This window comes from Pseudophryne corroboree, chromosome 9, assembly GCF_028390025.1.
Source record: "Pseudophryne corroboree isolate aPseCor3 chromosome 9, aPseCor3.hap2, whole genome shotgun sequence".
In the NCBI taxonomy this organism is placed as follows: domain Eukaryota; kingdom Metazoa; phylum Chordata; class Amphibia; order Anura; family Myobatrachidae; genus Pseudophryne; species Pseudophryne corroboree.
The window spans coordinates 63,165,555-63,179,660 of NC_086452.1; the positions used below are offsets into that span (position 1 = coordinate 63,165,555).

The window sequence follows — 14,106 nt, forward strand, 5'->3', positions numbered from 1 at the left end:
CTTGTAATGAGTCAATTTGACTCATTACAAGCTGCTGGCCGTTGCGCCCTCAGGGCAACTGCGCTGTGTGCCAGGCACACCTGGCACACACGTAGTTACGGCCCTGGAATGCATGTATGTATGTATGTATGTATGTATGTATGTATGTATGTATGTATGTATGTATATATGAAGCAATTTTACCCGGCACTCCAGACCCACTGTTTAACTGCCTTTGGTGCCCTCCTCAAAGGCATAGGCCCAGATAGGCATACATTACATGTGGTGGGTGGCACTTAGACGGACATACAGATAGTTAATGCAAAAAAAACCCTGTAGAGTGTTCTTTTAATGTGACGTTTCGGGGTATTTCTCAGTTTCTGTCTGAAGAAGGGGAGAAATACCCCAAAACATCACATAATAAAAGCACACCCTACGGGTTTTTTTTGCAATAACTATCTGTATGCCAGTGTCTGAGTGTCGCCCACCACATGGAATAAATACATACACACATATCCACATATTATATATACACACACACACACACACACACACACACACACACACACACACACACACACACTTTAAATACATATATACACACACACACACTATAAAATACACACTGTACATATATATACATATTCATTTATGTTTATAATAAGATTTTACTTACCGATAAATCTATTTCTCGTAGTCCGTAGTGGATGCTGGGGACTCCGTCAGGACCATAGGGATATAGCGGCTCCGCAGGAGACAGGGCACAATAATAAAAGCTTTAGGATCAGGTGGTGTGCACTGACTCCTCCCCCTATGACCCTCCTCCAAGCCTCAGTTAGGATACTGTGCCCGGACGAGCGTGCATAATAAGGAAGGATATTGAATCCCGGGTAAGACTCATACCAGCCACACCAATCACACCGTACAACCTGTGATCTGAACCCAGTTAACAGTATGATAACAACGAAGGAGCCTCTGAAAAGATGGCTCACAACAAGAATAACCCGATTTTTGTAACAATAACTATGTACAAGTATTGCAGACAATCCGCACTTGGGATGGGCGCCCAGCATCCACTACGGACTACGAGAAATAGATTTATCGGTAAGTAAAATCTTATTTTCTCTGACGTCCTAGTGGATGCTGGGGACTCCGTCAGGACCATGGGGATTATACCAAAGCTCCCAAACGGGCGGGAGAGTGCGGATGACCCTGCAGCACCGAATGAGAGAACTCCATGTCCTCCTCAGCCAGGGTATCAAATTTGTAGAATTTAGCAAACGTGTTTTCCCCTGACCAAGTAACTGCTCGGCAAAGTTGTAAAGCCGAGACCCCTCGGGCAGTCGCCCAAGATGAGCCCCCTTCCTTTTGGAATGGGCTTTTACCGATTTTGGCTGTGGCAGGCCTGCCACAGAATGTGTAAACTGAATTGTATTACAAATCCAGCGAGCAATCGTCTGCTTAGAAGCAGGAGCACCCATCTTGTTGGGTGCATACAGGCTAAACAGCGAGTCAGATTTTCTGACTCCAGCCTTCCTGGAAACATATTTTTCAGGGCCCTGACAACGTCAAGTAACTTGGAGTCCTCCAAGTCCCTAGTACCCGCAGGTACCACAATAGGTTGGTTCATGTGAAAAACAGAAAACACCTTAAGGAGAAATTGAGGACGAGTCCTCAATTCTGCCCTGTCAGAATGAAAAATTAAGTAAGGGCTTTATATATGATAAAGCCGCCAATTCTGACACACGCCTGGCTGAAGCCAGGGCTAATAGCATCGTCACCTTCCATGTGAGATATTTTAAGTCCACAGTGGTGAGTGGTTCAAACCAATGTGACTTTAGGAAACTCAAAACAACATTGAGATCCCAAGGTGCCACTGGGGCACAAAAGGAGGCTGTATATGCAGTACCCCTTTTACAAACATCTGAACGTCAGGCACTAAAGCCAGTTCTTTCTGGAAGAAATTCGACAGGGCCGAAATTTGAACCTTAATGGACCCTAATTTTAGGCCCATAGACAGTCCTGTTTTCAGGAAATGTAGGAAACGACCCAGTTGGAATTCCTCTGTAGGGGCCTTCTTGGCCTCACACCACGCAACATATCTTCGCCAAATGCGGTGAAAATGTTTTGCGGTTACATCCTTCCTGTCTTCGACCAGGGTAGGGATGACTTCATCTGGAATGCCCTTTCAGGATCCGGCGTTCAACCGCCATGCCGTCAAACGCGGCCACGGTAAGTCTTGGAACAGACAAGGCCCCTGCTGGAGCAGGTCCTTTCTTAAAGGTAGAGGCCACGGGTCTTCCGTGAACATCTCTTGAAGTTTCGGGTACCAAGTCCTTCTTGGCCAATCCGGAACCACGAGTATCATTCTTACTCATCTCCCTCTTATGATTCTCAGTACTTTTTGTATGAGAGGCATAGGAGGGAACACATACTCTGACTGGTACATCCACAGTGTTACCAGAGCGTCCACCGCTATTGCCTGAGGGTCCCTTGACCTGGCGCAATATCTAGTTTTTTGTTCAGGCGGGACGCCATCATGTCCACCTTTGGTTTTTCACAACGGTTTACAATCATGTGGAAGACTTCCCGATGAAGTCCCCACTCTCCCGGGTGGAGGTCATGCCTGCTGAGGAAGTCTGCTTCCCAGTTTTCCACTCCCGGAATGAACACTGCTGAGAGTGTTATCACATGATTTTTCGCCCAGCGAAGAATCCTTGCAGTTTCTGCCATTTCCCTCCTGCTTCTTGTGCCGCCCTGTCTGTTTACGTGGGCGACTGCCGTGATGTTGTCCCACTGGATCAATACCGGCTGACCTTGAAGCAGAGGTCTTGCTAAGCTTAGAGCATTGTAAATTGCCCTTAGCTCCAGTATATTTATGTGGAGAGAAGTCTCCAGACTCGATCACACTCTCTGGAAATTTTTTCCTTGTGTGACTGCTCCCCAGCCACTCAGGCTGGCATCCGTGGTCACCAGGACCCAGTCCTGAATGCCGAATCTGCGGCCCTTTCATAGATGAGCACTCTGCAGCCACCGCAGAAGAAACACCCTTGTCCTTGGAGACAGGGTTATCCGCTGATGCATCTGAAGATGCGATCCGGACCATTTTTCCAGCAGATCCCACGTAAAGGTTCTTGCGTGAAATCTACCGAATGGGATCGCTTTGTAAGAAACCACCATTTTTCACAGGATCCTTGTGCAATGATGCACTGATACTTTTCCTGGTTTTAGGAGGTTCCTGACTAGCTCGGATAACTCCCTGGCTTTCTTCTCCGGGAGAAAACATCCTTTTCTGGACTGTGTCCAGAATCATCCCTAGGAACAGTAGACGTGTCGTCGGAAAAAACTGCGATTTTGGAATATTTAGAATCCACTCGTGCTGTCGTAGAACTACTTAAGTGCTACTCCGACCTCCAACTGTTCTCTGGACCTTGCCCTTATCAGGAAAGCGTCCATATTTCTTTGAAGAAGAATCATCATTTCGGCCATTACCTTGGTAAAGACCCGGGGTGCCGTGGACAATCCAAACGGCAGCGTCTGAACTGATAGTGACAGTTCTGTACCACGAACCTGAGGTACCCTTGGTGAGAAGGGCAAATTTGGACATGTAGGTAAGCGTCCCTGATATCCAGTGACACCATATCGTCCCCTTCTTCCTGGTTCGCTATCACTGCTCTGAGTGACTCCATCTTGATTTGAACGCTTGTATGTAAGTGTTCAAATATTTCAGATCTCACCTAGCCGTCTGGCTTCAGTACCACAATATAGTGTGGAATAATACCCCTTCCCTTGTTGTAGAAGGGGTACTTTGATTATCACCTGCTGGGAATACAGCCTGTGAATTGTTCCCAATACTGCCTCCCTGTCGGAGGGAGACGTTGGTAAAGCAGACTTCAGGAACTTGTGAGGGGGAGACGTCTCGAATTTCCAATGTACACCTGGGATACTACGTGTAGGATCCAGGAGTCCACTTGTGAGTGAGCCCACTGCGTGCTGAAACTCTTGAGATGACCCCCTACTGCACCTGAGTCCGCTTGTACGGCCCCAGCGTCATGCTGCGGACTTGGCAGAAGCTGTGGAGGGCTTCTGTTCCTGGGAATGGGCTGCCTGCTGCAGTCTTCTTCCCTTTCCTCTACCCCTGGGCAGATATGACTGGCCCTTTTGCCCGCCTGCCCTTATGGGGACGAAAGGACTGAGACTGAAAAGACTGTGTCCTTTTCTGCTGAGATGTGACTTGGGGTAACAAAAGGTGGATTTTTCAGCTGTTGCCATGGCCACCAGGTCCGATGGACCGCCCCTTTATACGGCAATACTTCCATGTGCCGTCTGGAATCTGCATCACCTGACCACTGTCGTCTGGCAGATATGGACATCACATTTACTCTTGATGCCAGAATGCAAATATCCCTCTGCGCATCTCGCATATATAGAAATGCATCCTTAAAATGCTCTATAGTCAATAAAATCTTGTCCCTGTCAAGGGTATCAATATTTTCAGTCAGGAAATCCGACCAAGCCCCCTCAGCGCTGCACATCCAGGCTGAGGCGATTGCTGGTCGTAGTATAACACCAGTATATGTGTATATACTTTTAGGATATTTTTCAGCTTCCTATCAGCTGGCTCCTTGAGGGCTGCCGTATCTGGAGACGGTAACGCCACTTGTTTTTATAAGCATGTGAGCGCCTTATTCACCCTAAGGTGTGTTTCCCAACTCGCCCTAACTTCTGGCGGGAAAGGGTATACCGCCAATAATTTTCTATCGGAGGAAACCCACGTATCATCACACACTTCATTTAATTTATCTGATTCAGGAAAAACTACAAGTAGTTTATTCACACCCTACATAATACCCTTATTTGTGGTACTTGTAGTATCAGAAATATGTAACACCTCCTTCATTGCCCTTAACATGAAACGTGTGGCCCTAAAGGAAAATACGTTTGTTTCTTCACCGTCGACACTGGAGTCAGTGTCCGTGTCTGTGTCGACCGACTGAGGTAAATGGGCGTTTTTACAAGCCCCTGACGGTGTCTGAGACGCCTGGACAGGTACTAATTTGTTTGCCGGCCGTCTCATGTCGTCAACCGACCTTACAGCGTGTTGACATTATCACGTAATTCCTAAATAAGCCATCCATTCCAGTGTCGACTCCCTAGAGAGTGACATCACCAATACAGGCAATTTGCTCCGCCTCCTCACCAACATCGTCCTCCTACATGTCGACACACACGTACCGACACACAGCACACACACAGGGAATGCTCTGACAGAGGACAGGACCCCACTAGCCCTTTGGGGAGACAGAGGGAGAGTTTGCCAGCACACACCAAAAACGCTATAATTATACAGGGACAACCCCTTATACAAGTGTTTTCCCTTATAGCATTTTTATATATGTAATCATATCGCCAAATAAGTGCCCCCCCCTCTCTGTTTTAACCCTGTTTCTGTAGTGCAGTGCAGGGGAGAGCCTGGGAGCCTTCCTCACAGCAGAGCTGAGCAGGAAAATGGCGCCGTGTGCTGAGGAGAATAGGCCCCGCCCCCTTTTCGGCGGGCTCTTCTCCCGGAGTTTGTGAGATCTGGCAGGGGTTAAATACATCCATATAGCCTCAAGGGCTATATGTGATGTATTTTAGCCATAAAAAGGTATTATACATTGCTGCCCAGGGCGCCCCCCCCAGCGCCCTGCACCCTCAGTGACAGTTGGTGACTGTTGGTGAAGTGTGCTGACAACAATGGCGCACAGCTGCAGTGCTGTGCGCTACCTTATGAAGACTGAAAGTCTTCTGCCGCCTGTTTCTGGACCTCTGGACCTCTTCAACTTCGGCATCTGCAAGGGGGGTCGGCGGCACGGCTCCGGGACGAACCCCAGGGTGAGACCTGTGTTCCGACTCCCTCTGGAGCTAATGGTGTCCAGTAGCCTAAGAAGCAAATCCATCCTGCACGCAGGTGAGTTTTCTTCTCTCCCCTAAGTCCCTCGTAGCAGTGAGCCTGTTGCCAGCAGGACTCACTGAAAATAAAAAACCTAACTTAAACTTTTATTCTAAGCAGCTCAGGAGAGCCACCTAGATTGCACCCTTCTCGTCGGGCACAAAAATCTAACTGAGGCTTGGAGGAGGGTCATAGGGGGAGGAGCCAGTGCACACCACCTGATCCTAAAGCTTTTATTATTGTGCCCTGTCTCCTGCGGAGCCGCTATATCCCTATGGTCCTGACGGAGTCCCCAGCATCCACTAGGACGTCAGAGAAATTATTATTATTATTATTATTATTATTATTATTATTACATTTGGAGTAGAAAAATAAATAAAAAAGTTTAGAGCAGCCCCCAGGCAGCCAGGAGGTATGGGTTGTCTCACCTCGGTCACTGCAATCAGGAGGATCATCAGAGGCTGGGCCGGCCTTCAACGAGCAGCAACCCCCATCATGCTTGTATAGACTGTGTGTGCTTGTACCTTGTGCTGTGATGTGGAGTGAGAAGCGCGGTGGTGCCCTAGCAGAAGCTTCATGGTGTCACGCAGCGTGAAGTCATGTGTTGCGAAGGAGGATGCGGAGAGTCTCCGTGCATACATACATATGCGGCGCATGGAGGACTAGGAGAGCCTTTCACTGCACCGCCTCCATAAGCAAGATATCCATACTGGTGGCATTTGAGCCACCTAATCGCGGCAGTGGTGGGGGAGGAGCGTTGAGGCCGGATGGGGTGCGTCCTGGGACGCTGCAGTAGAAGGAGTTCTTTCCCTTATCTACTGCAGCATACAGCTCTGAAGAATGCGGTGGGCCTATTCGGAGTGTGGGCTTGGAGCTGCAGCTCCATCAGCCCCTTTGTTAATCTGGCCCTGACGCTCCCATGCTCTGTAGTACGGAAGGACCCGCCAACATACCCCAGCCGCTGAGGCGGCTTGCTGTGCTGGGGCGGGCTGCGGAACTGTACGGAGCTCTGATGCTCCGTACAGTGTTGAACAGGGCCGTGACTGCGCTCCCCAGGGCTCTGCGCTGTGTGCGAGGCCCCTCTCGCACACACCTAATTACGGCCCTGCCCCTGACACCCATGAAGCCATGTCCCTGGGCTCTGATTAGCCCGCAGCTCATTTTGCAGTAATACAGGTGTGACCATCAAAGGGTAAAACCAGAAATGGTTCCCTTACAGATGGTTTTATACCATCAAGATTATCCATCAATGGTCACCATTGAAGGTTAACCCCCCAATGACCATCCACACCTAACATAAAATGATTATATTCTTTCACTAACCACTGAACAAGCCCAGCAAAAGCCAGGCATCAAAAAAATTACATGAAACTTATGGTTGTTCCTCTCCACGGAAATCTTTAGTAAAAGGCAAAAGATTTATTCGATCTGAAGAGAAACCAGATTATACTAAGGAAGTGTCAGGATTATCTCTGCGGATTCAAAAAGACCTCTGTTTACCAAAAGAGCGGACAACACAAAAATAGAATGTTCAATGTACAATTTTGAAACGTAGCCTATCTGATTCTAATATATGTACAACTTAAAAGATAAATGTAACTTCTACAATGTAAAAAAAAAAACCCACTGAAATATATCTGATGCATCATGGGTAAATATGCATATGATACTACCATGCAAAGAAAGAACTACATGTCAGAAAGACATTTAAAACCAGTTATTCAACTTGCTAGACTGCCTCCAGACAACATCCTGGTGTACAGTGCTGAAAGATCTCAGCAACAGAGTAGTCAGGAGAATCATCTACAAGAGCAGAAACAATTCTCTTTCCTTAGCTTTCCATCAATAAAAGTCAACAATTAATGTTAAATTCTAAAAAATCCTGAAAAAGAATTTGTGAATTTAACTAGTAAATAAGCCCAGTGTCCATCAGACAGGCAAGAAATTAAATAAAAAACCCATGGTTGCTCCTTTCTTAGAAATCTTTAGTAAATGGTAAAAGATTAATTTGCTCTTCAGAAAAAAAAAAAAGGACTATACCAAGTGTCACTGTTACATCCCCAAATTCAGACAGGTGTCAATTTACCAAGAGAGAGGACAAAAACAAACTCATAATTAACCATTTTCATTCCTATTCTATATAGCCTAAAATAAATGTAATATTTTTCTAAACTACAAAATGATGTTGTGCCTCTTCTGCAATGCTTCTGTCTATATTGGAAGTGATATGCTTATGGATTGTTACTTTCAGACGCCGACAATCTGTGACTGTGTGATTTACGAGACAATATATTCACTTGATGCTTTATCAGTATCATATATGTACAGCTGTTCATACGCTTTATGTGTGTGTATGTAATTTTCAGTTGTGTTTATGTAAATTGTCAATGTTTACTTTGAAAATCTAATAAAAACTATTGAATTTAAAAACTACAAAATGATAAACTTGCAGAGAACCCATGAAATAGACCACTTGCAGGGTGCACTTTGCACTACAGACCAGAGTTTCTACCTTCAACTTTCCAGTTTAATTTTTCCTGGTCAAAACCTGGTACTTAAAATGCTGTGGTACACACATAACATAACATGGAAGATAACAAAACTGCAAGAGTTGACAATATAATTTTAATAGATACGAAGGAACATTTTGTCATAATCAGAATCCAATTTCATTGTAAAAAAAAATAATAATAATGGGAAACCGTAAAACTACTTCTGATCATGGTCAAATTTTACTGCAAACAGTAAAAAAACAAAACAAAATCAGTCCGCTTTATTGGCCAGGTATACTTGCGTATACTGGGAATTTGTCTTCGGTTTGCTATACAACAGCCAAGTAGGTATCAGATAAGCAGGTGGTGTGTGTGTGTGTGTGTGTGTGTGTGTGTGTGTGTGTGGGGGGGGGGGGGGGCAAGTAAAGTCAGACAGATAGGTATACCGTAGGGACACAAGTGAGTTACATGTATGTCTAGTCAGTCAATGTTCAGGAGTTCAGCAGGCAGACCGCTTGGCCAAATAATTTTTTGAGGCTTCCGGTGGACCCAGCGGGGACGGCCCTGTAACGCCTGCCTGAAGGAAGTTAGACATGCTGTGGCCGGGGTGTTGCTGGTCCTTTACTATCTTTGATGGCCGCTTTTTAGCTCTGGACAGATACAGGTCCTGAACTGAGGGAAGGTCGGCCCAATAATCTTCTCTGCGGTTCTGACCACCTTTTGGAGCCTGCACCTGTCCCTCGCGCTGGCGGAGTCGTACCATACCAGTGTCGAGGAGTACAGTACCGACTCCACAATTATGGAGTAGAAAAGGAGCAGAAGCTTCTGTGGGATGTTGAACTTCCTTAATTGCCTGAGGAAGAACAACTTCTGCTGCGCTTTCCCAACAGTGGCGTCAGCATTGGACCCCCATTTAAGGTGCTGGGAGATTGTGGTCCCCAGGACCTTGAAGAAGTCCACTAGCGATACCACACTGTCAGCAATCATTAGTGGAGCTGCACTAGCTGACTTATTCCTGAAGTCCACTATCATCTAGATAGTTTTGAGGGGGTTGAGCTCAAGGTTGTTGTGGCTGCACCACTGGGCCAACTGGTCTACTTCCCGTCTATAGGCCGATTCGTCCCCATCCTTGATGAGGCCGATGACGGTGGTGTTGTCGGCGAATTTGATGATCTTTACTGATTGCGCCTCTGAGGTGCAGTCATTTCTGTACAGGGAGAAGAGCAGGGGTAAGAGGACACAGTCCTGAGGGGCCCCTGTACTAATGGACCACGCTTGGGAGGTGAATTTCCCCGCTTTCACCACCTGTGTCCTATCTGTCAGGAAGTCTACTATCCAGGACCAGGTAGCTTCAGTAACCCCTAGCCAAAGTAATTTGGGGTGGAGGATACTGGGGATTATTGTATTGAAGGCCGAGCTGAAATCGACAAACAGGACCCTCGCGTAGGTACCGGGAATGTCTAGGTGCTGTAAAATGAAGTGCAGGCCCAGGCTGTCTGCATCCTTGACACACCGATTTGATCGATAGGTGATTCAGAACCAGACATTCAAATGTTTCCATGACCACAGACATCCTTGCTATCGGCCTGTAGTCGTTTAGGTTTGTGATAGAGGGTTTCTTGGGGACCGGGATGATAGTGGACCTTTTGAGGCAGGAAGGGACTTTCTGTAGCTCCAGCAATTTGTTGAAGATCTTGGTAAATATGGAGGCGAGCTGACCCGCAAATGCTCTCAGGGCAGATGGTGACCCGAAGCTTTCCTGGGTTTGGCTCTTTTGAACAGTACCTCCACCTCTTCTTGGATGACTTGCAGTGCCTGGAGTTGGCCGTCAGTGTTCGGGGCATCATAGAGGTGATTGTTTGGGTCGCAGGGGACTTCTTTTGCAAACCTGCAATAAAAGTGTTTCAGGTTGTCTGCTAGATCTTGGAGCATGGTGGTGGACTTCGATGTTTTCTTATAGTTGGTTATGGATTGTATTCCTTTTCATACAGATACTGGGTCATTGGTGGAGACCTCGTTTGTCAGCTTGTCCGAGAACCGCTTTTTTGCTAGCCTGATTTCTTTAGTCAGAGAGTTCTTAGTTCGGTTGTATAGTGCTCTGTCACCACTGCTAAGGCCTCCTCTTTGGCCCGACGAAGTTGCCTGAGCTGGGCGCTGAACCAGGGCTTGTTGTTGTAAATGCGGTAAGTCTTGGTAGGTACACACATGTCCTCGCAGTAGGATGTGACAGTGTCTGTCAGGTCATTCAGGTAAGTTGCAGAGGCTTCGAAGACCCACACTTTCTGTGCAGTCGAAGCAGGCCTGGAGCTTCATCTTAGCCTCATTGGTCCATTTCTTAAATCTAAATTTAACTTCCTTCAGATAAAATTGGTGCAATCATCTTGGTAACAAAGTATTTGGCAAGAAAGAAATTTCTACAAATACTGGGGCAGATGTATTAACCTGGAGAAGGCATAAGGAAATGATAAACCAGTGATATGTGCAAGATGATAAAGGCACCAGCCAATCAGATCCTAACTGTTAATTTACATATTGGAGCTGATTGGCTGGTGCCTTTATCACCTTGCACATATCACTGGTTTATCACTTCCTTATGCCTTCTCCAGGTTAATACATCTGCCCCACTATGTCTTTAAGTCAATTGTTATAGTCCATTTTATTTTATTTTTTGGTGCGGCGCTTCATCACCCAGTGAACAGTGCAAAACCGAGCTTAAGGTGTAGGACCCTCTCCAAAAGGGGATAGCCCTGTTACTCCCTAACCCCTCAGAGCCAAAAGGCCGATTGAGGGGAAAAAGGATCTTCGAGGCCCCCTTAAATCACCGACACCCGGAGCCAAAAGGCCCCTTAGCGGGCAAGGGTCTTCAGAATTCCCTTCGCCTCATGGCTCTTTCTTCCCAGGGTTCGACTAAAGCTTTCACCTAGAGAACGAAAACCTTCAGCCTTCCCCAAAAGCAGCGGGCCTCAGCAACAAGTGAAGAGGGTGGCCCATAAGGGTGTTACCTGAATACCACAGAAACGTGACTGACACACACACAAAATTATAGTCTATATTTCACCAATAAATAAGCCCAGCAACAGCCAGGCATCAAAAAATTACATGAAACTCATGGTTGTCCCTCTCCACGGAAATCTTTAGTAAAAGGCGAAAGATTTATTCGTTCTGAAGAGAAACCAGAGTATATACTGAATAACTTTCATGATTATCTCCCCAGATTTACACAGACCTCAATTTACCAAAAGAGAGGACATCACAAATGTAAATTTAGCAAATTTGAAATATAGCCTATTTAATCCTAATATATTTACAAATTAAAAAAAATTAAAAGTTCAAAATGTAACTTACAAATTGTGACAAAAAAAGCAACAACCCTGTATCAGATGCATCATGGGTAAATATGCAAATGTCACTACCAAGCAAAGAAAGAATTACATTTCAAATTCTCAAATGGTTATTTAAAAAAAAGTCCTTTCAACTTGCTAAAGTGACTACAAAGGGTTGGGTACAGAAAAGATCCCGACACATTTTTAGTAAGTCTGCTAACCCTTCTCCTTACCCTCCCCCTAACCCTCCTTACCAACAGCCTAACTCTAACACTCCCATCTCACAGCTTAACTCTAACCCTCCCACAGGCTAACCCTGAACGGCATACTTATGTACGGGATGGTGACTGTTGGGATACAGGCCCTCATTCCGAGTTGTTCGCTCGTTATTTTTCTTTCGCAACGGAGCGATTAGTCGCTAATGCGCATGCGCAATGTCCGCAGTGCGACTGCGCCAAGTAAATTTGCTATGCAGTTAGGTTTTTTACTCATGGCATTACGAGGTTTTTTCTTCGTTCAGGTGATCGTAATGTGATTGACAGGAAGTGGGTGTTTCTGGGCGGAAACTGGCCGTTTTATGGGAGTGTGTGAAAAAACGCTACAGTTTCTGGCAAAAACGCGGGAGTGGCTGGAGAAACGTAGGAGTGTCTGGGCGAACGCTGGGTGTGTTTGTGACGTCAAACCAGGAACGACAAGCACTGAACTGATCGAAGATGCCGAGTAAGTGTGGAGCTACTCAGAAACTGCTAAGAAGTGTCTATTCGCAATTTTGCTAATCTTTCGTTCGCAATTTTGATAGGCTAAGATTCACTCCCAGTAGGCGGCGGCTTAGCGTGTGCAAAGCAGCTAATAGCAGCTTGCGAGCGAACAACTCGGAATGAGGGCCACTGAGCGGTCTTGGGATTCCGGCAACGGTCTTCTGACTGCCGGCATCTTGACTGTTGCCAACTACATCTCCCTACAAACACCATGATGTATTGTACTGGAATAACATCTCGGCAACCAAATATTCAGGAGAATCATCCACGAGAGAAGAAGAAAAACATTTTTTCTCCACATTTTCTCATAAACAAACATTTAACATCAAATTCTTAAGAATTAATAAAAAAATAAAAAAATACATTTCTGAATTTCACTAGTATATTAGGCCAGTGTCCGTCAGACTGGTAGGATTAAAAATAAGAATTTACTTACCGATAATTCTATTTCTCGTAGTCCGTAGTGGATGCTGGGGACTCCGTAAGGACCATGGGGAATAGCGGCTCCGCAGGAGACTGGGCACATCTAAAGAAAGCTTTAGGACTATCTGGTGTGCACTGGCTCCTCCCCCTATGACCCTCCTCCAAGCCTCAGTTAGGATACTGTGCCCGGACGATTGTACACAATAAGGAAGGATTTTGAATCCCGGGTAAGACTCATACCAGCCACACCAATCACACTGTACAACTTGTGATCTGAACCCAGTTAACAGCATGATAACAGAGGAGCCTCTAGAAAAGATGGCTCACTACAGCAATAACCCGATTTTTTGGTAACAATAACTATGTACCAGTATTGCAGACAATCCGCACTTGGGATGGGCGCCCAGCATCCACTACGGACTACGAGAAATAGAATTATCGGTAAGTAAATTCTTATTTTCTCTAACGTCCTAAGTGGATGCTGGGGACTCCGTAAGGACCATGGGGATTATACCAAAGCTCCCAAACGGGCGGGAGAGTGCGGATGACTCTGCAGCACCAAATGAGAGAACTCCAGGTCCTCCTCAGCCAGGGTATCAATTTTGTAGAATTTTACAAACGTATTTGCTCCTGACCAAGTAGCTGCTCGGCAAAGTTGTAAAGCCGAGACCCCTCGGGCAGCCGCCCAAGATGAGCCCACCTTCCTTGTGGAGTGGGCATTTACAGATTTTTGGCTGTGGCAGGCCTGCCACAGAATGTGCAAGCTGAATTGTACTACAAATCCAACGAGCAATAGTCTGCTTAGAAGCAGGAGCACCCAGCTTGTTGGGTGCATACAGGATAAACAGCGAGTCAGATTTCCTGACTCCAGCCGTCCTGGAAACATATATTTTCAGGCCCTGACAACGTCTAGCAACTTGGAGTCCTCCAAGTCCCTAGTAGCCGCAGGCACCACAATAGGTTGGTTCAGGTGAAACGCTGAAACCATCTTAGGGAGAAACTGAGGACGAGTCCTCAATTCCGCCCTGTCCGAATGGAAAATCAGATAAAGGCTTTTACAGGATAAAGCCGCCAATTCTGACACGCGCCTGGCCCAGGCCAGGGCCAACAGCATGACCACTTTCCATGTGAGATATTTTAACTCCACAGATTTAAGTGGTTCAAACCAATGTGACTTTTGGAACCCAAAAACTACATTG

The 14,106-nt window shown here is 46.2% G+C and overlaps 1 protein-coding gene and 2 non-coding genes across 4 annotated transcripts in view; all 3 read right to left on the reverse strand.

The window, feature by feature from the left end:
* LOC134957493 (armadillo-like helical domain containing protein 1) overlaps positions 1-14,106 on the reverse strand; it is a 468,225-nt gene that overhangs the window by 47,248 nt on the left and 406,871 nt on the right. The gene's annotated exons all lie outside the window — the stretch shown is intronic.
* LOC134959486 (U5 spliceosomal RNA) lies at positions 7,244-7,359 on the reverse strand. The gene has a single exon (XR_010187517.1). It is a non-coding gene; the product is annotated as a U5 spliceosomal RNA (small nuclear RNA).
* Positions 11,471-11,585, reverse strand: LOC134959425 (U5 spliceosomal RNA). The gene has a single exon (XR_010187463.1). It is a non-coding gene; the product is annotated as a U5 spliceosomal RNA (small nuclear RNA).